This window comes from Lissotriton helveticus, chromosome 3_1 (genome assembly GCF_964261635.1).
Source record: "Lissotriton helveticus chromosome 3_1, aLisHel1.1, whole genome shotgun sequence".
Classification (NCBI taxonomy): domain Eukaryota; kingdom Metazoa; phylum Chordata; class Amphibia; order Caudata; family Salamandridae; genus Lissotriton; species Lissotriton helveticus.
The window spans coordinates 919846803-919871509 of NC_136061.1; the positions used below are offsets into that span (position 1 = coordinate 919846803).

Sequence of the window (24707 nt, forward strand, 5' to 3'; positions counted from 1 at the left end):
TTGGAGTTGCCCTCCTCGGGCTTTTCTCTTGCATCTGTAGGAACGTTTTCTCAGCACAGTATCGCAGCTCCTCTGACCTCTCTTGTCTTTAATTTTCTACAGACAAGTATTTTGCACACTCTGTGAGAAATCAGTGATGGGGGGGTAAAGCTTACACACTTGAAGTTTTGCTGCTGTCCCAAATATCGATACAAATAGCGTAATGTTAATCACTGTCTCAAATAAGATATACAGAACCACCTCCAATTTTAATCTGCCTCTGAGCAGCATTTGCTTTCCCCGCTTTTCCCTCTCTCTCCCTCTCTCTTGTTCTGTACCACGCGCCTCCTGCGTCTCCCCGGTAACGGGAAATGCGGGAAACGCGGTACACGCAGTGAGCATGAGATTTAAGGCCCCTGCTCTCGTGTCAGCAGATGACGCCTAGGAGCCAAGAGGAGAGGACGGGGGAGAGATTTCGGTGCCTCGAAGGGGAGAGAGCGGCAGTCGATCGAGGTGCTGGCAAGTTAATCGAGGATGACAGAGGTGAGATAAGTGTGTGAGAGTCCAGGGCCTATGCGGGGAATCTTAATTACTCGGTTGAAGTGTAGAAAAGCACTTTCTTGGTAAGAACTGCCCAGTGTCGCAGAGCACTGCTGCTGCGACCGCTCACACTGACGCTATCTGGCACAGTTTCCTTATTCTTTAAAAAAAAATACTTTAGTGCCAAAAGTAAAAAGAAGCAAAGCATTTAAATCAATCAAATAAATACTTCTTACAGGCGCATATAAACCAATTCATTTCAAAACATCCCCCAACTCATATTCTTCTTCCTAAAGTAAATCAATATAACTAACAGGAAAAAAACCTAGCATAGTGTTGCAGCCTTTCCCATTCTTTGGCAGCAGCTGGCTAGACCCCCCCCCCCAGCTTTTTTACTACACTAGGGCCCCTACTCTTTGAGAATATAGGTTTTCCTTACTTTTCACCTGCTTCATCTTGTGGACCCATGAATCAAAAGATGGAGTTTCTACCAATCTCCATTTTTGAAGTATCAAGGATTGAGCCCCCAGGAATGCAATAAATAGTAGCTGCTTCTGCAGAACAGGTAGTTGTATGTGACATATATACCAAAAAGGGCTCCCAGATTGTCTGGATCTAGAGAGACCTGAAGTTTGGAGCTAAGCCATTGAAAGAATATTTTCCAAATATCTGTGAGAGCTGGGCAGGTAAAGTATACATCAACCAATCAACTGTATTTTGTCTACAAGCATATCTCTGATACAGATGGGGATACATGCTGTGTAGGCGAAATGGTGTGTAGTAAAACAGGCATTTTGTAACAAAGGCTTGTAAAATTGGTCCCATTGATGACTTTATGGGCCCATTCGTTATACGTTTTCCAGGTGCGCATTTCAATCTTACACCCAGTAGATGCCTGTATGTGCAATTTTAGCATGAAGCTGTTGCTGTGGTATACAATACCAGTTACCCGCTCCCGTTACTCCCTTAACGTAATAAGTCTGACTGGTCCGGGTGGCAAGTGCATCTCCTGAAGATTGACTCTTTTGAATAAAATGTCGAAATCTGTACAGTTTCCATACTACTCCAAGGCCTGAATGTCCACCCTGTATAAGAGTCAAAAATCTAATCACCAAAATGTGTTTTGTAATGAGGCACACTTGAATGATGACTCCCCACACATTCCTGATTGCACAAACTATCCTAAACCACATTTGTTTCAAAGAGGAGGTTGTGGTGCTGCAGACTGAAGGAACTGCACTTCTGCATGTACAAGATAGAGGCTGAGCTTGCCTGCTCCTATAAAATGAAAAGAACATTTTTCATTTTCTTTTTTAAACGCAACTTGTTTTCCTTGAAAAAAAACGGACTGCATTTATAAAAAAAATTGTTGCTTTATTTAAAAGCAATCACGGACATGGTCTGCTGGCCCCAGCAGGCCATCATCGCTATGATCTTAACGATTCCTAATGGTTCGTGGATTGCGACCTACTTCATTAATATTCATGAGGTAGGTCGATTTGCGACCCTCTAGGAATCATTAAAATAAAACTCATGGAGTTTCATGCATTAAGAATAGAGATTACCTAATTGCAATTGGAAGAAAATCGGAATTAGTTAATCGCTATTCCCAAAATTGATGCATATAGCCCTTTATGACTGTTGTAGTGAGGTAAAGGGCAATCAATATTATTTAGGAGTTAGAAGTTGCTTCTTATAGATTTCCATAGTCTACAATAATATTCTCCTTGAATCCTCAAAGGGCATCTCTTGATCCCACTGCTTACAGGAGCTGAGATATCTGTACTTATGTGCACCACCTGAGCCCTTCCAGGAACTAACTAAGACCTTAGCAGACAAGGATGCCATCTAAAAATGACCGGGGATGGAATTTCTCCCACTTGTGATTCCTGTGATTGGGTTCGAACTGCTTGAGTAAGATTTAAACCTAATTCATATTATGCAATTTGTAGAGTAGTATAGTGAAAAGAAGAAACAACGCTGACGGTAACGGTAAGTGCTGTGTTTATTCCATTCAAAGTCCTCCAGGTCCCGGCAGCAACTTGCATTCATATATCAAAAATATAAATTGCATGAGAAATAAATAACAGAGCACACCACATAATATACAATACAGAAAAATGTAAGTTAGAGGATGTGTGTTTCCATAGAATCATTCAGAAGATATGTAATAATCACGTTCGAAATGTTTCATAAGCGTTGAGGGTGATTCTGTATAATGGCTGACTCCAGATACAAGGGGTCATTTATGGTTTGGTAGAGTAGGACAATCTCCCGCCAAACCTTGAGGATCCCCATCTCATTTGGGGGAGGGGGAATGTCACATTTCCGACGCTGGAGCTTCAGCCAGCTCCTCTATCAAGCAGCTTTGACCAGCGTCCATGTTGCCACATAGCTGCCAGTTTGTGTATATCGAAAGGCCCTCCCTATTCAGGGCAAGCCTTCAACATAGAAACAATGTCCACAATTTGCAGGAAAAAACTTCCTGCAATTCAGGAACTTTTTTTGTCTTTCAGATCAGACCCATGCTGAAATAGAAGAACACAGGCAGAGCAAGCAGACCTGATATAGAAGCCCGTCTGACATGCATTTTCACAAATAGTGCCCCCATTGGTGGGACACTTTTTGTGAAAATGGCTTCTGCGGTTCCCAAATGCGGCAACGTATATATGATTCATCTGGTCTTATAGATGTGGAAAACTGCTATGGTTATTTATTTTATTTTTATTTTATTTAATGCATTTTTATAAGGCGCGGACTTTACCCGCAGGTGTCAGAGCACTGTACAGTAGAACCAGTTACGTTACATGAGAGAACTGTTGCAGGAATAGAACAAACAAAAATAGCATGCCATAGAATTGGAGCGACGCAGGCAAAAGGCACACAATCTCAAGCACAGCATGAACAGACTGTACAAGCAAAACTAAGAATAAATATGACAAATTATACAATGACTAAAGAACTTCCTGGCGAACAATAGCAGGCCATAGAATCAAAACAACGCAGGCAAAAGGAACAAAATATCAAACGCAGCAAGCACAGGATATACAAACAAAAAAAAATATATTTGTGACAAATTTACAATGACTAAAGAACTTCCTGGTGGGGTCTGAGAAGGAAGGAATTAGTTCTGAAAGTGTCTTTTAAATAAATGAGATTTGAGGTCCGCTTTGAAGATCTGGATGGAGGTGATGGCACGGAGCGAAGGAGGAAGCGAGTTCCAGATTCTCACTGCATTACCTGAGAACGATTGTGCCAACAATTTTTCCCTTTTGAAAGAGGGGGGTTCAAGAAGGAACTTTTCCGCATTCCGAGAAGGTCTTGAGCCTCCAGACAGTTTGAGTTTATTCGCCAGATAGCGAGGGGAGGAAGAGTGCAAAGCTTTTTGGGTGATGCATGCTGTTTTGTAGATAGCTCTAGCCTCGATGGGAAGCCATCGGAGAGAAGACAGGATAGGAGTGATGTGGTCACTACGTTTGGACCCTGTAATGAAGTGAGCTGCTGAATGGAGGATGGATTTGAGGGGGGAGAGGTTTGATTTGGGAAGGCCAGTCAGAAGAGAATTACAATAATCCAGTCTAGAGAGAACTAGCGATTGGACCAAGGTTTTTAGGTCATTCTCCGGGAAGAACCGACGAATCCCCCATAAAAGGCACAGTTGATAACGTGCGCTCTTGGCCATGGAGTTGATGTGTGAGATTAGGTTGAGTCTTTTGTCAAGTATGACACCTAAGGATTTAGCGCAGTCCACAATGATGGGTTTACTGTTGAGGAGATTCGATTGATCCATCCAGGATTGAACAGGAGGCGGAGAGAGAGAGCTAGATAAAAGGAGGAATTCCGTTTTGGAGGGATTGAGAATGAGTTGGTGAACTAACATCCAGTTGTGAATAGTATTGAGAGTAGAGCTGAGTAGTGAGAGATCATGAGGGGAAGACACCTTGAGGTAGATTGGGTGTCCTCCGCATAGAGATGGTAGAGGATTCCAGATTTGCTTAGAAGGTTCCCTAATGGATCCAGATAGAGATTGAACAGAGTGGGAGTGAGGTTAGAACCTTGAGGGACGCCTTGACCAACCACCAGTGGAGACGAGAGACTGTTTGCAATCTTGATCATTTGGGATCTGTCCGAGAGGAAAGAGGCAAACCATTTGAGTACTGTGCCTTCCACGCCCATTCTCTGTTAAAGAATGTTAAGGAGGGTGTTGTGATTAACAGTGTCAAAAGCTGCAGAGAGGTTAAGAAGAATCAGAAGGCACGATTCCCCTGAATCGAGAATATGCAGTGATCGAATTTCAAGGCTCTAATTATGAGATGGCAGCAGAATATAGGACTGCTTTGAGGGGTGCAGGTAGGAAGTTGCAGAGTTTGGTGAAAAATGTATTCCAATATTGTGTGATTTCATCAAGATCAAGGTAGGGGTGGAATCACTTGTTGTGATGCCATTGGGGGTTTAAGGCAGTTTGATGTCAATTTCTCTGACGTTGTTGGAAGCGTGTGATGTCACTTATACAATCCTGAAAGAATAATAACAGTGTGAAGGGGAGAGGATTGACTAAAGTCAAAATCTGAAGGTTGGGTTACCACTTTCTTCCCATAATACGGGAATTCCAGATTATGAAAACGGTGCTACTCATCAATGTCTTGCTGCTCATTGAAATGCCTTCTTCTTGTTTATTTATAAAGTTTCTATAGCGCAGACATGATCCCGAAGGATATCAGAGCGCTGTAAAAAAGAATGGAAGGAAGGACATAGTTTGTTTATCAATTTTCATTTTGGAGAACTTACTCTAACACATTTCTAGTAGCCTAACTATGCAAACATAATGTAATGATTAAGTAATGTGGAAAACTAGGCTGCATCTGACTTCAAAAAATGTTCCTTGGGCCCACCCTAAAACAAACGTTGATCATAAGTCTCCATGTTGACCTATAAGATGATGTATCACCTGTCGCAATGTCAACTGCAAATCCCTGGTCATACCCACGGTGAATTTGTACAGGTTTCTACCTGAACAAAACTTTTTTTTAAATTGCCTGAACTAATTGTAATTTTTTAACAACATCCATTAATTATGTCACCTTCTTGTTTCCTCTCTGTACCTTTCTACACATCTAACCACCAGTAGCCTTTTCACATATAACCTGTTCTTGACCCCATAACTTCTGGCTTCAGGGGCGTCGTCTTGCACTTATGCGGAGCTTATTCCTCAGGTGTAGGCCTCACAGCAACCTGAGTTCAAAAAAAGGTTAGGAGGACGGACCCTTGCAGTCCAGGGTTACAGCCTCTGGAACAAATTAAAGCGTAATGTGGGAACAGAAGAAGTCAGCACACATTTTCGAAAGCTGAAAAATACAATTATTTTGTAAGGTTTCTGGATATGGAATATGCATTGCACACGCCAGCTTGGTAAGTGAACATATCCAGGTCATATACTTGCATTCTGAAGCAGCCTCTGGGCTTGTGCAGTGGGTGGTCTATAGTACACTTCCTAACTTATTGTTGTACTCCTCAGTTCTGAATCCTTTTATATTCTGACATGTTCAAGCCACAATTAACTTTTCTCTCTGAAAATATCAATAATTACAATGTGTCCATATTTTATGAAATGGGATTTGGGAATAGTGACAAAATATGAAGAAAACGTGCACATTTTAAAAGATTTATAAACATAGGGGCAGATTTACAAGGCCCATGCGCCGCCGGTGTATCACGTTGTGTGACACACCGGTGGCACAGCCTGCTAAGTGATATTTACAAGCACAGGTAAAGTCACCCTGCGTGACTTTACCTGTGCTTGTAAATATCGCCCCTGTTCACGCAGCACTTTGCGTGTTAGGGGCGGGATATGGGTGTTGCTGTGGGTGTTCCCTCGCAACACTCATGTCTACTGATGCATTTCCAGATTTACGAGAAATCGTAAACCTGGAAATGCGTCAGTTTGCTGCGCCACCATAGGGGTGGCGTAGCCAAGCGAAACGAGGAGAAATGTTTACATTTCTCCTCATTTTTTCCTCTTTCAATGTGTGCTGCATTCTACAGCACGCATTAAAAGAGGAAAATGCCTGCAGTGATTGCTTTTGTGCAGGAAGGGGCCCCTTCCTTCACAAAAGCAATCTCCCCATGGCGCAGGCATCCTTGCACCATGGTGCAAGGGTGCCTCCGCCGGCGCATGGCAGCTGTTTCTGCGCCAGCGCTGGGGAGAGCACAGGAATGCGACATATTATTGTAGATATGTTGCATTCCTGTGCTCTGAAAGTGCCGCAGCGTGGCGCAGCCAAAGGGCTTGCGGTACCGCGCTGTGGCGCTTTCTTGTAGATCTGCCCCAAAGTTTTTTGGGTGGGTTCCTAAAACTAACAATAAGGAATAACACTCATGAAATTGGGCTTTCTAAAGTTTCCAAACCAGGGAGAGATGAATATATTTTGGTCGTGGTCGTCAATTTCTCATTTAATTTCACATTCTGTGCATATTCTTTGAAAGAACTGTGGAAACATGGAAACCTGAACATTTTCCCATGCTAGATAAAATTATAAATGTATAATGCCTTTATTCAAGTCAAGTCAAAGTAAACCGTATTCCCCAAAAGGCTATACAAGCAAGCACAAAATAATAAAACATGATTTAAAATGTCATCTTATACAGGGGTCATATGCAATATCCGTTTTTCATATAACAATTATATAATAAAAATATGTTTGAAAGTCCAAAGCAGGTGCACTAAATCATATCTAAAACTTTAATGTTAGAGACTAACCATTAAAACTAATATATGCTCCTAATATGGGGCACTGATTTTATAAAATTAAGAACCACAAACAAATTTTAAGTGAAGATAGGGACCGCAACAATTAGACCATCCTTGTACTTTCTCACATTGGTCTTGCGCAGCAATGGCACCTAAAAAGCAGTGTCTTGGCTCTTGATACAAAAGGCAAAATAGGAATAGGTGTTTGTTAGACCTGGCATCATTGGCATGAGTCTCTCCTCCATTTTTTTTCTGTTTGCCTCCTCTGTTTACGATGTTTTTGCTGGTATATGCTTTGGGCACTGTGCCACTGCTGATCAGTGCCACAGTGCAAGTGCTCCCTATGTGAAATTGCTGTATTGATTTACTTCCATGTTTGGCTTATTTGGTTTACTATCAGTCCCTAGTAGAGTGCACCAGGGGTGCCAGGGCTTGTAAATACAAATGCTGCTAGTGGGCCTGCAGCACATGTTGTGCCACCCACAAGAGCGGCCTAGTAAAAGTATGTCTGAAGGTCTGCCATTGCCAGACCACGTGCAGTCTGACTGTCACGAGGACTGCGCAAGTACACCTACTTGCCAGTCCCTAAACCTTCCCTTAACTTCATGTTAGTCACCCCTATGGTAGGCCCACGGGCAGGGTGCATTGTAAGCATAAGGTAGGACAAGCCTGACAAGGTTGGCATGTCCTAATAGTGAATTACATCCATAGTCGTTTTTCACTATTGTAAGGTAGCCTGCTCTCCATCAGTTAGAATGGGCTGCCAGGATTATTAATGTTATAATCCTAGCGGGCTCGGGGAGCATGGTGCAATGTCGAGTTTGGTATCCCTGAACTCAGGGTTTAATAACGCATCCGTTTGTGTGGATGGTTTTTGGACTCTGTGTTTGAAAATAGCACTTTTAGAAAGTAGCTATTTTCTTGTCTAACTGTCTACCGGTCTCTGCTGGTTCTGGTGTGTGTGTGACAGGAGCTGGGTGGCTCCAGAGAGTCTGAATGAGTCAGTGTGGGATGAGTGGGGCATTTGCATTGAGAGTAGGGGAGAGTAGCTCTTGATAGCCTGCCCTGCCTGATACAATGTTGGCTCCGCCCCCCTGCCAGGCGACTGATGACTCTGTGCTTGCCTGGGACTTTCCTGGCCCGCCTCCTGCCGGGCAGCTGATGGCCCTGCCCCTGCCAGTGACAATGCTGGCTCCGCTCCTGCTGAGCGGCTGAGGACTCTGCCCTGCCCAGTGAATAGGCCAGGTGCTCTGGCCTGGCAACACCCACAACAAACCCAGGATGGGGGGAAATTCCCCTGCATGGACAAAGGGATCAAAGCCAAAAAGGGGTATAAGAGAAGGACCCCTGAACCAAGAAATCAGATCACTTCTGACAAGGAAACCTGAACCAAGGACAAGAAGCCTGCTGATCTAAGGACTGCCTACCCCTTCTGCCAGAGTGCTGTTTGTTGGGGGAATCCTGCATTGCTTCTTTATTTTTGCCAAGGAACCAGGAGAGAGGAACTTTGTGTGTACTCTCACTCTTTGCTGAGAAAATCTCCAAGGGCTGGAAGAGTGCCAGTCTCCTGTTGAAGTCACAGGGCTAAAGGACTTCATCTGCTTAAAGTGCTATTTGCTGGGATTTGTGAATCCAGCACCTCTGAAAGAATCCAGCAATCTCGACGCCGACGGACGCCGCCGAATCCAGCTCGACATCGTGAGTAACGGCTCCAGTGTCCCGCTTCCTCGACGCCGGCCGCCGGGCCCGATCGACGCCAGCAGCAACGCCAGTGAGTAGTGAGTTCGGCTCCAGCTCCAAGTGACCCCGTGTCTGCACCGCCGCTGATCGCATCGACTTCGCGCCCTCTCGACGCCGTGAGCGCTGCTCACTCTTGCAACATCGACATCGACGACGCCGTATCCTGCTTCATCCCGTGAGCGCTGCTCCCGCCTGACTTCGGTCGACGCCGCTGCAGATCGCCCCGACTCCGAGGCCCGATCGACGCCGAAGACGCGACGCCGGACATCTCGACGCCGCTGATCATCGAGTGCTTCACTTTTCCAAGGTACTGTGTTGTTGGGGTCTGTGCGACTCCGGGCTCGACGTAGCGCTCCTCGCGGTCGACGCCGAACCTTTGGATTAACTGTGCCTCGACGTCGTGTGACTCCCGTGTGGGTTACATTGTTGCCAAGAACTGTGTTTTAGAGAAGAAGAGTTGCTTTTGATACTAAAGACTTTTGTGCTAAGAAGAAACCGTGCTTGAACTATTATTTTTCCTTCCAAGAGTATTTATTGAAACTGTGGTATATTTTTGTCGTTATTTGGTCTTGTGCTAAACCTTATATAAAAATACTTATTTTTATAATACTACTGTGTCGTGTCCATTTGTAGTGTATTCACTTTATTACTGTATGTGGTCATAAATGCTTAACGCACTGCCTCTGAGATAAGCCTGTCTGCTTTGCCAAGCTACCAAGGGGGTGAGCAGGGGTTATCTAAGTGTGTGATCTCCTTGCCCTGACTAGAAAAGGTGTGTCCCTATTTGTCAGAAGTGTATACCTCTGCCAACTAGAGACAGCCGCTTCTAACATTGGTGGGTCAGCGGTGGGATTTTGAACTTTGCATTTATGACCCATGTGCAGTGATTAGTGTGCGCTACATAGTGAAAGCAGACCATAGCGCAGCCACAATCTGTTTTGGTTGGATATTCTATTTTTGTTCTCCGCTTTTCCTGAAGCTTGATTTTTTTAACACTGCCAGTTTTGACCATGAGTGACGCCGGAGTCACTCCCCTTGTTGTGGTTGAGGAGGAATTTGATAGGAGTAAGATAAGTGATTATTCCTTAAGGGAGCTGAAATCCGTTTGCAAGCAATTTAAAGTTCCTACCACAGGCTGCAAAAACAAACCAGAATTTCGCAAAGCATTGGAAGCCTGGTTAGAGGCCAGGAATCCCTCTGCCCCGGTGGTGGTACCGACAGAGGAAGGGGAGGAGGAAGTGCCCGTGACTGGGCCTGTATCCCCTCCTGGCAGCAGTGTTTCCTCCAAAGGTCTTTCCCCTGAAGAAAGAGAAGAAAGGGCGAAGGAGCGAGCCTACAACGTGGAAATGGCAAAACTTAAGATAAATGGGCAGTTGGAGATAGAGAATGCAAGAGGCAGGAGAGAAGCTGATTTGGAGATCAAAAGATTAGAGTTTGAAAGAGAGAAGTTAGCTTTTGAGCGCGAGAAAATGGTGAGGGACATGGAGCTCAAAGCTAAGGAGTTAGAATTGAATCCCTCTGGTGGCAGCGTCCCATCTGTGCCTGCAGAAAGTAGGTTTTATTTTCCCAAAGATGTGATCAAAGATTTTCAGAAGAATGAGGATATTGGTCAGTGGTTTAAAGCATATGAGTTAGCATTGTTGGCCCACCGGGTCCCTGAGAAGGATTGGGGAGCGGGGTTGTGGGGTCGCTTTGTGAATGAGGGAAGAGATACCCTGTTAGACATGCCTGTTGAGAATAGGATGTCTTATGCTCATATGAAAGATGCTTTAATGTTAAGGTATGGCCTAACCCCAGAAAAGTACAGACAGGCCTTTAGAGAATGTAAGAAGTTGCCTGGTACCACGTGGGTGGAGTATGTGTCATATTTTTGCAGAGCCATGGATGGTTGGGTAAAGGGCAGCAAAGTGGAAAGTTATGATGCTCTTTATGATTTGTTTGCTTGGGAGCACTTGTCTAATAACTGTTTTCCAGAGCTGCGCCAGCACCTTATTGATAGCAAGATATCTAACCCTAGAAAACTTGCTGAAGAGGCGGACCGCTGGGTCAGTACCAGGGTCCACAAGGGTCCGGTGGGAGACTCAGCCAAAGGTGGGCAGGGTCCCCAGCAGAAGAGTGGGGGGGACAAGGGTAAACAGAAGGAGTCCCAGAAAGGGCCCCAAAGTAATCCCCAAGGGAACCAAGGGAAAGGTTCCCAGCCTCCCCCTGTGAAGAAATCAGAGGCCCCGCCAGGTAAACCTGGTCATAGGGGCCCCCTGACCTGCTTCGTTTTTAAGCAGGTAGGACACCGTTTTTATGACCCTCAGTGTCCCTTGAAGAAGTCTGGTGCACTACCCAGTGCACCACCCCGTCAGTTGGCTAGTGTAGCTCTGGGAGGGGAGGAGATGGTTGCCCATGGTGGGGAGGGTCCCGCAGAGACGTCCCTGGTCTCTCTAGGAGACATGGAATTGGTCCCGCCACCCCCTCTGCCTAGTAACACTAAAAAATATAGGCAGTGGGTGACCATTAATGGCCATAGAGTGGAAGCTCTCAGAGACACCGGAGCGAGTGTGACAGCTGTCAAGTGTCACTTGGTGTCCAGAGAGCAGGTTGTTCCCCACGCATTCTACCCTGTGATAGCTGCTGACAACTCCCAGAAAGAGTGTGAGGTAGCTCAAGTTTCCTTTGAATGGGGGGGAGTTTCAGGTACTCTTCAAGTTGCTGTAAGGCCCGCCATGCCTGTTGATTGTCTCCTGGGCAATGATTTAGAAGACTCCCTTGGGCTAAGGTGGAGAGGGAGACACATTTGAAAATGTTGGGTGTGCCAGAGTGGGTGTGTGCAACCACTCGATCCATGACAGCAAGTAAGGGTGTTGATGGGGTTCTGGAGCCTGAAAGTATGGCCCAGGACCCAGCTGTGAAGAGAAGAGGCAGGGGGCGCGGGAAACCGTCCCCCGTAGTTCCCGTGGTCCAGGAGGAGGCAGACCTCGAGGGGGATGCCCTGGAACCCACAGGTGAACAAGTTGCCGAACTGGGAGACCTGCCCGAGCTGACCCATTGGCAGCAGGATGGTGGTCCCTCCAGGGAGGAATTCTGTGCAGAACAGAAAGAGTGCCCTTCTCTTGTGGGTATGAGGCAGCAGGCCTCAGCCCAAACCTCAGGTGATCAGTCAGGGTCACATTTTGTGTACTGGGAGAACGACCTCCTGTATAGCGAGCCTAAGGCTGCTGAGCCTGGGTCAGCCCGTGTGCTGGTGGTACCCCAGCGCTTCAGAGCCTTCCTACTGGGTTTGGCTCATGACGTTCCTTTAGCTGGACATCTGGGGCAGGACAAGACCTATGACAGGCTTGTCACCCATTTCTATTGGCCTCAGATGCGAAGGGATGTAGACATCCAGTGCAAGACCTGTCAAACTTGCCAGGCAAGTGGGAAAAGCGGGCGGAAGCAGAAGGCTCCCCTCCAACCTTTTCCCGTGGTCAGTACCCCCTTTGACCGGGTGGGGATTGACATTGTTGGGCCACTGGACCCCAAGACAGCCCTGGGCAACAGGTTCATCCTGGTCTTGGTGGACCATGCCACACGGTACCCGGAAGCCATCCCTCTCAGAACAGTGACTGCCCCCGTGGTGGGACGGGCACTAATGGGTGTTTTCTCCCGAATGGGGTTCCCCAGAGAGGTGGTGTCAGACCGGGGCACCAACTTCATTTCCAACTATATGAAGTCTCTGTGGAAGGAGTGTGGGGTAACTTATAAGTTCACCACTCCTTACCACCCTCAAGGTAATGGGTTGGTTGAAAGATTCAACCGTACCCTTAAAGGCATGATTATGGGTCTTGAAGAACCAATGAGGCGTAAATGGGACGTCCTCTTGCCATGCCTGTTGTTTGCTTACCGTGAGGTGCCACAGAAGTCTCTAGGGTTCAGCCCCTTTGAGCTTTTGTATGGTCACCCGGTAAGAGGACCTTTAAGTCTGGTCAAAGAAGGCTGGGAGCAATCTCCCAGGAAACCTCCCCAGGATGTATACAGTTACATGCTGGCCTTTAGGAACCAGACTAGGCGCTTCAGGGATCTTGCTCAGGCAAATCTGGAGGCCAGCCAGGAGGAGATGAAGCGGTGGTACGACCAGAAGGCCACTCTGGTAGAGCTTCAGCCTGGACAGAAAGTTTGGGTCATGTCCCCTGTGGAACCTTGTGCGCTCAAGGACAGGTGGACTGGACCATTCGAGGTTGTGGAGAAGAAGAGCGATGTCACCTACCTGGTGGATTTAAAGTCTCCCAGGAACCCCTTGCGGGTCCTGCATGTCAACCGTTTGAAGCCCCACTTAGAAAGGTCCGAAGTGGGCATGCTCCTAGCTACAGATGCTGGAATGGAGGAGGAGAGTGAGCCTCTTCCTGACCTCCTGTATGCAAAAGAGCAAGATGGGTCAGTGGATGGTGTTGTCCTCTCTGACACACTGACCCCTGAACAGCAGCAGGATTGTCGCCATTTGTTGGGGCAATTCCCTGATCTGTTCTCCTTGATTCCTGGTGTTACTCAGTGGTGTGTCCATGATGTAGACACCGGGGACAGCACTCCTGTCAAGCACAAGGCTTACAGAGTGACTGACAAGGTCAGAGCATACATCAAGGAGGAGGTCTCCAAGATGTTTGCCCTAGGGGTGGTTGAGTCCTCTAGCAGTCCTTGGGCCAGCCCCGTGGTCTTGGTTCCAAAGGCGGCAGCGCCTGGTGCTTCACCGGAACTTCGGTTCTGTGTGGATTACCGAGGACTCAATTCAGTCACCAAGACTGACGCGCACCCCATCCCCAGAGCTGATGAGCTCATCGATCGGTTAGGGGCTGCCCAGTATCTTAGTACGTTTGATCTAACGTCTGGGTACTGGCAGATCGCCTTGACCGATGGGGCAAAAGAGAGGTCAGCATTCTCCACACCAGATGGGCACTACCAGTTCCGGGTTATGCCCTTTGGGATGAAGAATGCCCCTGCCACCTTCCAGAGGTTGGTCAACCAGGTCTTGGCTGGGCTGGAGGATTTCAGTGCCGCCTACCTGGACGACATCGCAGTGTTCAGCGCCAGCTGGGAAGAACACTTGTGCCACCTCCAGGAAGTGTTGTTGGCCCTGCGCAGAGCAGGCCTCACAATCAAAGCCAGTAAGTGCCAGATTGGGCAGGGTTCAGTGGTGTACTTGGGGCACCAAGTAGGGAGCGGCAAGGTGGCCCCCCTGCAACCCAAGATTGATACCATCCTGGCATGGGCACCACCCAAAACCCAGACTCAGGTGAGAGCCTTCCTGGGTCTCACGGGTTACTACAGGAGGTTTGTCAAGGATTATGGTAACATTGTGCACCCCTTGACTTCGCTGACTTCCAGGAAGCAGCCACGACTTGTGAACTGGACTGACGCCTGTCAGACGGCCTTTGACACCCTGAAAACTGCAATGTGCACAGCACCCATACTCCAGGCACCCGACTTTTCTAAAGAATTTGTTGTCCAGACGGACGCTTCAGAGCATGGCGTGGGGGCTGTTCTAGCTCAGGTGAATGAAGAGGGCCGAGACTTACCTGTAGCCTTCATCAGCAGGAGGTTACTTCCCAGGGAACAGAGGTGGAGTGCGATAGAAAGAGAAGCCTTTGCTGTGGTCTGGGCGCTGAAAAAGCTGAGACCCTACCTGTTTGGGACTCACTTCCGGGTGCAGACAGACCACAGGCCCCTCAGATGGTTGATGCAGATGAGGGGTGAGAATCCAAAGCTGTTGAGGTGGTCCATTTCCCTACAGGGGATGGACTTCACGGTGGAACACCGCCCTGGCACAGATCACGCCAATGCTGATGGTCTGTCCAGATTTTTCCGCCTTAGTGATGAGGACTCCCTAGGGTAAGGGTAGTTCTCCCCACATTTCAGCTGGAGGGGACACGTGTTAGACCTGGCATCATTGGCATGAGTCTCTCCTCCATTTTTTTTCTGTTTGCCTCCTCTGTTTACGATGTTTTTGCTGGTATATGCTTTGGGCACTGTGCCACTGCTGATCAGTGCCACAGTGCAAGTGCTCCCTATGTGAAATTGCTGTATTGATTTACTTCCATGTTTGGCTTATTTGGTTTACTATCAGTCCCTAGTAGAGTGCACCAGGGGTGCCAGGGCTTGTAAATACAAATGCTGCTAGTGGGCCTGCAGCACATGTTGTGCCACCCACAAGAGCGGCCTAGTAAAAGTATGTCTGAAGGTCTGCCATTGCCAGACCACGTGCAGTCTGACTGTCACGAGGACTGCGCAAGTACACCTACTTGCCAGTCCCTAAACCTTCCCTTAACTTCATGTTAGTCACCCCTATGGTAGGCCCACGGGCAGGGTGCATTGTAAGCATAAGGTAGGACAAGCCTGACAAGGTTGGCATGTCCTAATAGTGAATTACATCCATAGTCGTTTTTCACTATTGTAAGGTAGCCTGCTCTCCATCAGTTAGAATGGGCTGCCAGGATTATTAATGTTATAATCCTAGCGGGCTCGGGGAGCATGGTGCAATGTCGAGTTTGGTATCCCTGAACTCAGGGTTTAATAACGCATCCGTTTGTGTGGATGGTTTTTGGACTCTGTGTTTGAAAATAGCACTTTTAGAAAGTAGCTATTTTCTTGTCTAACTGTCTACCGGTCTCTGCTGGTTCTGGTGTGTGTGTGACAGGAGCTGGGTGGCTCCAGAGAGTCTGAATGAGTCAGTGTGGGATGAGTGGGGCATTTGCATTGAGAGTAGGGGAGAGTAGCTCTTGATAGCCTGCCCTGCCTGATACAATGTTGGCTCCGCCCCCCTGCCAGGCGACTGATGACTCTGTGCTTGCCTGGGACTTTCCTGGCCCGCCTCCTGCCGGGCAGCTGATGGCCCTGCCCCTGCCAGTGACAATGCTGGCTCCGCTCCTGCTGAGCGGCTGAGGACTCTGCCCTGCCCAGTGAATAGGCCAGGTGCTCTGGCCTGGCAACACCCACAACAAACCCAGGATGGGGGGAAATTCCCCTGCATGGACAAAGGGATCAAAGCCAAAAAGGGGTATAAGAGAAGGACCCCTGAACCAAGAAATCAGATCACTTCTGACAAGGAAACCTGAACCAAGGACAAGAAGCCTGCTGATCTAAGGACTGCCTACCCCTTCTGCCAGAGTGCTGTTTGTTGGGGGAATCCTGCATTGCTTCTTTATTTTTGCCAAGGAACCAGGAGAGAGGAACTTTGTGTGTACTCTCACTCTTTGCTGAGAAAATCTCCAAGGGCTGGAAGAGTGCCAGTCTCCTGTTGAAGTCACAGGGCTAAAGGACTTCATCTGCTTAAAGTGCTATTTGCTGGGATTTGTGAATCCAGCACCTCTGAAAGAATCCAGCAATCTCGACGCCGACGGACGCCGCCGAATCCAGCTCGACATCGTGAGTAACGGCTCCAGTGTCCCGCTTCCTCGACGCCGGCCGCCGGGCCCGATCGACGCCAGCAGCAACGCCAGTGAGTAGTGAGTTCGGCTCCAGCTCCAAGTGACCCCGTGTCTGCACCGCCGCTGATCGCATCGACTTCGAGCCCTCTCGACGCCGTGAGCGCTGCTCACTCTTGCAACATCGACATCGACGACGCCGTATCCTGCTTCATCCCGTGAGCGCTGCTCCCGCCTGACTTCGGTCGACGCCGCTGCAGATCGCCCCGACTCCGAGGCCCGATCGACGCCGAAGACGCGACGCCGGACATCTCGACGCCGCTGATCATCGAGTGCTTCACTTTTCCAAGGTACTGTGTTGTTGGGGTCTGTGCGACTCCGGGCTCGACGTAGCGCTCCTCGCGGTCGACGCCGAACCTTTGGATTAACTGTGCCTCGACGTCGTGTGACTCCCGTGTGGGTTACATTGTTGCCAAGAACTGTGTTTTAGAGAAGAAGAGTTGCTTTTGATACTAAAGACTTTTGTGCTAAGAAGAAACCGTGCTTGAACTATTATTTTTCCTTCCAAGAGTATTTATTGAAACTGTGGTATATTTTTGTCGTTATTTGGTCTTGTGCTAAACCTTATATAAAAATACTTATTTTTATAATACTACTGTGTCGTGTCCATTTGTAGTGTATTCACTTTATTACTGTATGTGGTCATAAATGCTTAACGCACTGCCTCTGAGATAAGCCTGTCTGCTTTGCCAAGCTACCAAGGGGGTGAGCAGGGGTTATCTAAGTGTGTGATCTCCTTGCCCTGACTAGAAAAGGTGTGTCCCTATTTGTCAGAAGTGTATACCTCTGCCAACTAGAGACAGCCGCTTCTAACAGTGTTTTAAGTCGAGGTATTGTGTTACAGCAAACAAATGATGAACGGAATGCTGACAATGCAAACATTCTCCCCTAGTCAAAAGATCTGGGTTAAATCCACCATTCTTTTGCCCACTATGCCACCCCAGTTTGGACCCAGCCATATGCAAATCAGTCTTGACCCTGTGCCTAATGGGAACAGTCCAGACAAAACTGCCTGGCCAGGTCCTCTCTGGACTGGAAACAAGCATCCTGGGACCGGTTTCAGGGTAGGTCACCCTTCTTCAGACAGGCTAGCTTGAATCCAGAGACACAGTGAGCATGGGATCCACGTTTTAAGCATACCCATCCCACTTAGGGTGAAAAGTGTTACAGCAAACAAATGATGGACGGAATGCTGACAATACAAACATTCTCGCCCATTCAAAAGATGTGGGTTAAATCCATCGTTCTTTTGCCCACTACACCACACCAGTTTGGACCCAGCCAAATGCAAATCATTCTTGACCCAGTGGCGATGTGTAGGAGACATAATCCACCTGAAACAAGGCTCTATGCGCTTATTCATAAGTCACATACATTCTGGGTCACACGCTGAAAATGTATGAATGTATTTGTTCCTCCATTTGTAGTGCTGTGCTAGCTTCTTCAGTGCACTTGATGACACTACAATTGTACCTCAGTGTAAATTTTTAGGAACGTATGCGCTTGATTTAAAGGGATGGCCCTGAAAGTGTGTCTTCCTATCTGATGCCCTAGGGTAACTTTAGAGACCGGGAAAATGAGAAGCTAATTATTTTTTGATGTCACAGGCAGTTAGAGTCTGATCATATCCTGAAGTAGGCTCTCCAGCTGCCAGGGACTGAATGCTGAGAAGGCCTGTTGAGTCCCCTTATCATTGTTGAGTAAAGGACAGCTCCTCAAAGTAGCCATGGTGGAACTAAACGCTTAATAATACAAGTGAGAGGTGTCAAGTGTCTTTTTAAGACTGTCCCAATTAGGAGGAAACACACAAAAGGTAAAAGGTGTCCTTGGCAATAATGTACCTTCTGAATGAAGATGAAGATTAATACTGAGGTACCAATCTTTCCCTGGCATTGGGGAAGAAAAAAGAGCCAAGCAAGAATATGCAGAGGTAAATCCTGTTCTCCTTAAGTATGAGTCAAATAGGAACTGATATCTGAGAAACAGACCATCGTCCATCTTGGATTGGTAACCTCAAATATAATTCTTTGAACAGACCACCATCTTGGAAAGGGTGATTTATAACACGTGTCCACGTCCCTTTCCTTAATCTCATAGCATTAGTTTGACTGCCCAAAAAGTCGGTTTGATATTCTTTGCCCCGAGCTGAACTCTGCAATTCTGCCACCACTCTTCTCACCCAACGCTCTTTGTGACATGTAGAGCAGACTTCCAGGTGACTGCAAGCACAGAAACACCGGTGTGATTTTGGTGGTAAAGAAACATAACCATGCACTTCGCTTGGTGTCCTGCAACATGCTGCATGAATACTTGCAATCTCTGGTAAGCACTTGACACACATGTAACACCAACAAGTCAATCAGTAGCTGAATGTTGTGCTATCTGCACCATATTTTGAAAAAATGTATAGGATCACATTAAGTAAACCAAGAGAGATACAAGTTTGCAACAGGAGCAACTTTGTCATTGTATTACTCATAATTGTGCCCTGGGTGGTCTTGCAGAAATGGCATTGTGGTCAGTTACAATAAAATTCCTCTTAGCTGCCTTAGTTTGCATGCACCTGGCATGATTTTGCAGTGTCCAAAAACTCTCCTCGCTGTATGGATAATGACAGTGGGTGGCTTGTTGGTAACAGAGATTGTCTTGAGTCTTGAAAACACCAATGGAGGGGACCTACCACATCTTACTGGAGTCCGTCCAATGTCTATGCGGCTATTGCACCACGGGTAGGATGGTGTCAGGGAAATGACGCAAAGTCCAAGAGTGTTCAGCAAGCACGGTCTGGAGCCAGGGTGGACCATGCTTAGACGATCACGATGCTTGCACCCTGGACTACCCCAAAAGCTTTAGGCCATGAGCCCACCAACAACAGAGAGAAGTCACAGTTTATGGGGCACATAGTTCACTATAAAATAGGGCTTATCACAATAATGACAAGTCGCCAGACCTTATTTATTGTTTCCACATGGCACCTGAGAATCTAGGCCAACATGCAGAAGTGTAACAACAGAAATGCTTGTAAGGAGACAAGCCAGCAGCGAGTTGAAGAATGTCAAAATAATGACCAAGCAATCTTTGATGAACTATGTTACATATTTTAAAATGCCAGCCTAACATTTTAATCTAAGGCAGGATTCCACACACAAAACGTAGAAGACGACGAGGACAACTCGTATGACAGTCTGGGAGAAATCGTGGACTAATATTTACAAAGTCTTACTTCCCTAAATACAACAGTAGAGTTTTTTCAGAGTTCAGAACACTTCTGTGAAAATTAACCTGTGCAATACTAGTTCCGGTGTGTGCTGCTCACCCCTCTCTTGCCATCAAATTCACTAATGTTGCACAAGCATCTTCACTGCCCAGTCAGTGCAAGAGTGATCTGGGCATCTACTCACATGACACTCTGCAGTTGATGAGTCAGTGCACAGTTAGTTTCCAGATCTCCTGTGCTGTCATAGCTGCCATGCACCTGATCTGATCCCTAGACTCAAGCTTCCTAATCTTGTTTTGATTTCCGGGTTACTACTGTGGTTACAGTTTAACTGGAAATGTCTGGGCACCATGGCAACTGACAACAAAAATGGAAGTCTTATATCTAGCTACTTCTTTTTGAAATTTGGTGGCATGCGATGTAGAAACGTTTTTACAGGAAGTTTGAGCACAAAACCAGGATAGGCGTTTTGTTGGAATGTCCTTGCCTTAAATACAGTATACTGCATTGGGACACCAGACGTCACAGCCCAGCACGCTAATACCACTGATTCATTTCATTTCAACCTCACCCTACATGAAGCAACCCCTGCTAAACTTCTGCTTGCTCTGGCAAGGCAGAGGTTTCTGGGACAAAGGAATATAGGATAAAGAAAAGATGAGTCATCCTTAGAAATTGCTACATACTAGGAGGAAACCAAGGCATGTACTCTGGAAATATGTAAATATTGTTCTATAAAAACAATATACCTCCCTTCATAAAACAAGTCCAGTTTAATAGACTCAGCTGGCAGTAACTGGATTCCTCAACCCTGCTTCCTGGTCTAATGTCAATAGTCCAAATACCTCTAATTGGCCCTAGTAATTAAAGGCTTAGAAGGCTCTAAGGGCCGCCCCTTCCACCCACCACCCCTCCACACTGAGCCGAAGCAGCCATGTTAATAACAGTAGCTTATTTTTTCAATTACTGTTACCCAAATGAATGCTTCTCGATTTACCGACCTCGTAAGGATGGAAGGCTGAGATGTCCTAGCTATGAACTGATCTTGAAGCCAGCAGGTTACTACGTATCTCTGTGGTTAGTGTTTATGTTGCCTAGCCATCCTTCAGCAATATCCATCTTACTTACTCAACGCTTCCTCTGTGCACTGAAACGCATTTCCCCCATAAGGTTTTCAGACATTCACTCACAGCCACCAAGTCAAAGACAATCTATTCGTAGGGGAAATACTTATTTGTTTTTTCACCTTTGATAGAGTTGTGCAAAACATTCAGTGAAACAACTACAACATGGTGTGTCTCCACTAGAAACAACAAAACACTGGAAACAATATCCAGAAAGCTTGAAACAGCATAATTAAAGAGTGTTGTCCTTCGCTTCCTCGGCTCAAAACCAGAAATTCAGGCTGAGGCCTGGCCAGTCAGGGGGTCAAGAGTGGAATGGCAGGGATGGGCCCGGAAACCCAGAGGTGGACTGGGTGTGGCTGGCTTGGCCGAGGTCCGCCTCTATAGGGCCCAATTTAATCCATCTACTCTGTCATTATGGATGACAGATGTTGCAGGCAAATTGCTGTGGGGTGTGTGTGCTGGAGATGTGGATCAGGGCAGTGGAGGCACAATATGAAAAGGACATAGCCGGGAGGGCTGGGGAGATAGCCGTGGATTGTGGCAGTTCCCAGGCTGGCCACGCTGGAGGGCTGGAAGGGAACAGCTACCTATGATTGTCCCGGAATGCGCAGGGTAAAGGCTTGTGAGGTGAGGACCAGGCCAGAAACCTCGTCCCTCCACCTGCCAGTTGCTGCGCACTCGACCACAAAGGTCTGCAAGACAGAGGGGCGCGGTGATTGGCCTGGCGGTAACGGAGTACGGCAGGAGTAAACTTGCCACCAGGCAAATAAGACTGGTGCGTAATACGCGTCGAACTACAAAAACAAAAAACTACGCAATGGCTGTCGGGCAGAATCTCCAGTGCATGGTTTTTGGGCTGAGCACTTACACGCTGGTGTGTGTCGTACCTCAGATGAATTAGGTCTGTTTTACCTGAGGAGAGCTCTTACACACATTAATAGTGCGTGTTATTTATTGGATGAGGGCTCACAGCCGCAGGTGTGCTTGCTTGAGGTGAAGTCTTACACGATGGGGCCTGTGGTAGCTGATATGAGGTTACACACACTGGTGAGTGTTGTTCCTTAGATAATGTCTTGCACAAACAAGTGTGTTGAATCTAGGATGAGCTCTCACACATACACACGTGTGTCACGCACCAGAGATGAGCTCCTATGCACTGCCGTGTGCCATACCTCAGATAAGACCTTATGCACACGGGCCTGTCGTGCACCGTAGATGAGCACACACATTGCCGTGTGCCTCACCGTAGACGGCTCTCGCAGACACTGCTGTTTGTTGTACATAAGATGGGCTCTTGCACACAGATACGTGTTGTGCATTACATTCATTTTACACAACGGTTCTATGAAGCTGAGATGGGCTCTTACACTCAGGTGTGGTATGCTTGATATGAGCCTTTACATAATGGTGGGTGTTGCACCTTAAGTGAGCTCTAACACAATTCGGTGTGTGTTGTTGGTAAAATGAGCTCCTATGATTGCTAAATTATATTGGCGTTTAGATTCGCTCTTCCACAGTGGTGTGTTGTAGCTGAGATAAACTCTTGCACGCAATAGTGTGTGTTCTATCTTAGATTAGCTTCTACTTACACTTACAAGAGTTCTTCCACACATTGGTGTATATTGCACCCAGGGCTTTAAGTGGGCTGGGTCTCACCGGTGCTCACCGGCAGTTTTTTAAAGGGGGCCTCGAAATGGGTCTCTATCTGGCTCTGTTTTGTGCCCTGGCACAGGCGTTCCGTTTTTTGCCGGACTGCAATGACAGCAGCACATCACGTGCGCTGCTTACACTGATTACTTTTCACTAGTGAGAAGTTACGACATGACGTCATGCCAGGTGAGCGTTGTAGGGGAAGGGAAATCCTTTAAAGAGTCATTATCTCTCTGGGTTTCCCTTGTCTTTTTGTAACTCAGGACCAGCAATATTGTCGTGGTGTCACCAGGGCTTTAATAGGAAGCGTTTTCAATATTACATACAAGCCATAGTTGTTGCTTATTTATGTAATGCAACTAACAACCATTGACAAAGCCAATAGCCCTGGCTTGTAGGTATGATGTTGCTTGTTCTATCATATATCTGTATGCAATGACAGGAACAGCAAAATACAAGTCGGACGGCACACTATGCTAAACCAAGATGTTTAGCTTACTATTTTTAAGCCACGCCCTTGATTACATTTGCCACGCCCCGTTGAGCCCCCCCCCCAGTTTTTTCATCTCACTTAAAGCCCTGATTGCATCTAATGTCACGGTCTGTTCCTGAGGGAAACACCATTATGCAATGGCCACGATGCATGAGAGTTACAGATCAGTGGCAGCCAGGCTCTCACAGTACTGGTGGATCACCTTCTAAGCACTCAGGTGCTGCCACTTGGACTTGTGATTCCTACCTTTTCTGGGCCATAGGGTGCGATTTCCAGGGCACACTCAGCAGAGTCACATTTAGAATGACGTCTCAAGTTCCATAGTCCCTACTAACCTTTCTTGTTGCGCGGCTTTCATCCTAAATTTGTTCACCAGCGGAGTTCCCTCACCTTTGTTGCTTTTTGCTTACTCCTAGTCACTTGGGGATGTAGTTGCTGAGTTCCTACATGCCTAGTCTTACTTTAGCGCAGGTTCAGTTTCCATTGGCAGTCTGCCTTCCACCGCCGTTTCTAGGTATTTTGCCGCCCTAGGCGAGAAATGAAAAATGCCGCCCCCTCCCTTTTACTACCATAACTCTCTCCCCATGTCGTCCAGGCTAGAGAGGCACACCCTCTACTGTCGAACCCTTCTATGTTACTCTCATTTACTATCAGGAAACACAATCACAACAGTCAGTCCTGCAAACAACCTCAACGAAAGGCCCAGGCTAGACCGTTACGGTAGCCATACACTCACAGAACTATGTTCACGGATGCGCAATAGAGCCTTGTGTTTAAATACCACCGAGGCGTAAACATAACCTCATTTTCAAAACCAGAAACAACAAAAATAGTAACTTGCACCATCTTCCAAGGCCAGACCTAGTGGTTTTGCCAACGCTTGTTTTTTCTCTCACTGAGGCACCTGAAATAGTTAACATCTACCACTGCTTGGGGTGCCACACATTTGGCTAAATAAGGAGCCGGGATTACAAATCGTGGTCTCCTGCTCAGCAGCCGCGATTTTACCGCATCCGCTCTCTGTAAAACACCAGACTACTATAAAGAAGTTAATTTTCCGTTTCTTGTAAAAGCCCATTTTTACACAACATGATGTAGGGGAGTGCATGTGAGGAGTATTTTAAGAGCTCAGCAGTTTGGCGTATGAAGAAACAGGGGTACTGGGATTATAAATGGGTATCCCCAGGACCACACTGTTGATGAAACGGGAAGCGGGGTCTACCTGTTGGCATGTGGAACTCTGATGCTAGCGGGTACAAAAGGTCTGTTTTTCACTATATACGGAATCGAAGTATTTAAAATAATTTAATATCCGTTTAGAATCAAAGCATACAAATGTATATGCGAGCAGGTCACACGGTAAAGAAACAATCTTTGCAGTGTCCTAGTGCTAAATTTGGTCTATATCTCCTCCTAAAAGCCGAATTTTTCATGATACAAATCGATGAATGATTAGATGGATCCATGATGGCTGGATAGATGGATTATTCTTTGAGTGAACAGAGGAATGTTAGAAGTGAAGAATAAACTTTGCAGATAAATTAGCTCATGGAAACATAATCGTTTAAACGAGAAGTGATTGAATGGCTATGCTGTGAATGCATTAACAAATGTGCGCAGGAATTAATACATGGATGTGTGAATTAACAAGATAATGAATGCATGCGCAAAGGAGTTCGATGGCACGCACTGTGCACCATAGTCTGGTTGCTAAAGATGAGACCCCATAGATAAAAAAACATTGTGCAAAACTCAATTTCTAAACAAGATT

The 24707-nt window shown here is 46.8% G+C and overlaps 1 pseudogene; it reads right to left on the reverse strand.

Annotated features, from left to right (window-relative positions):
• Positions 1-1701: 1701 nt before the first annotated feature.
• LOC144824178 (forkhead box protein F2-like) overlaps positions 1702-24707 on the reverse strand; it is a 30270-nt pseudogene continuing 7264 nt past the window's right edge.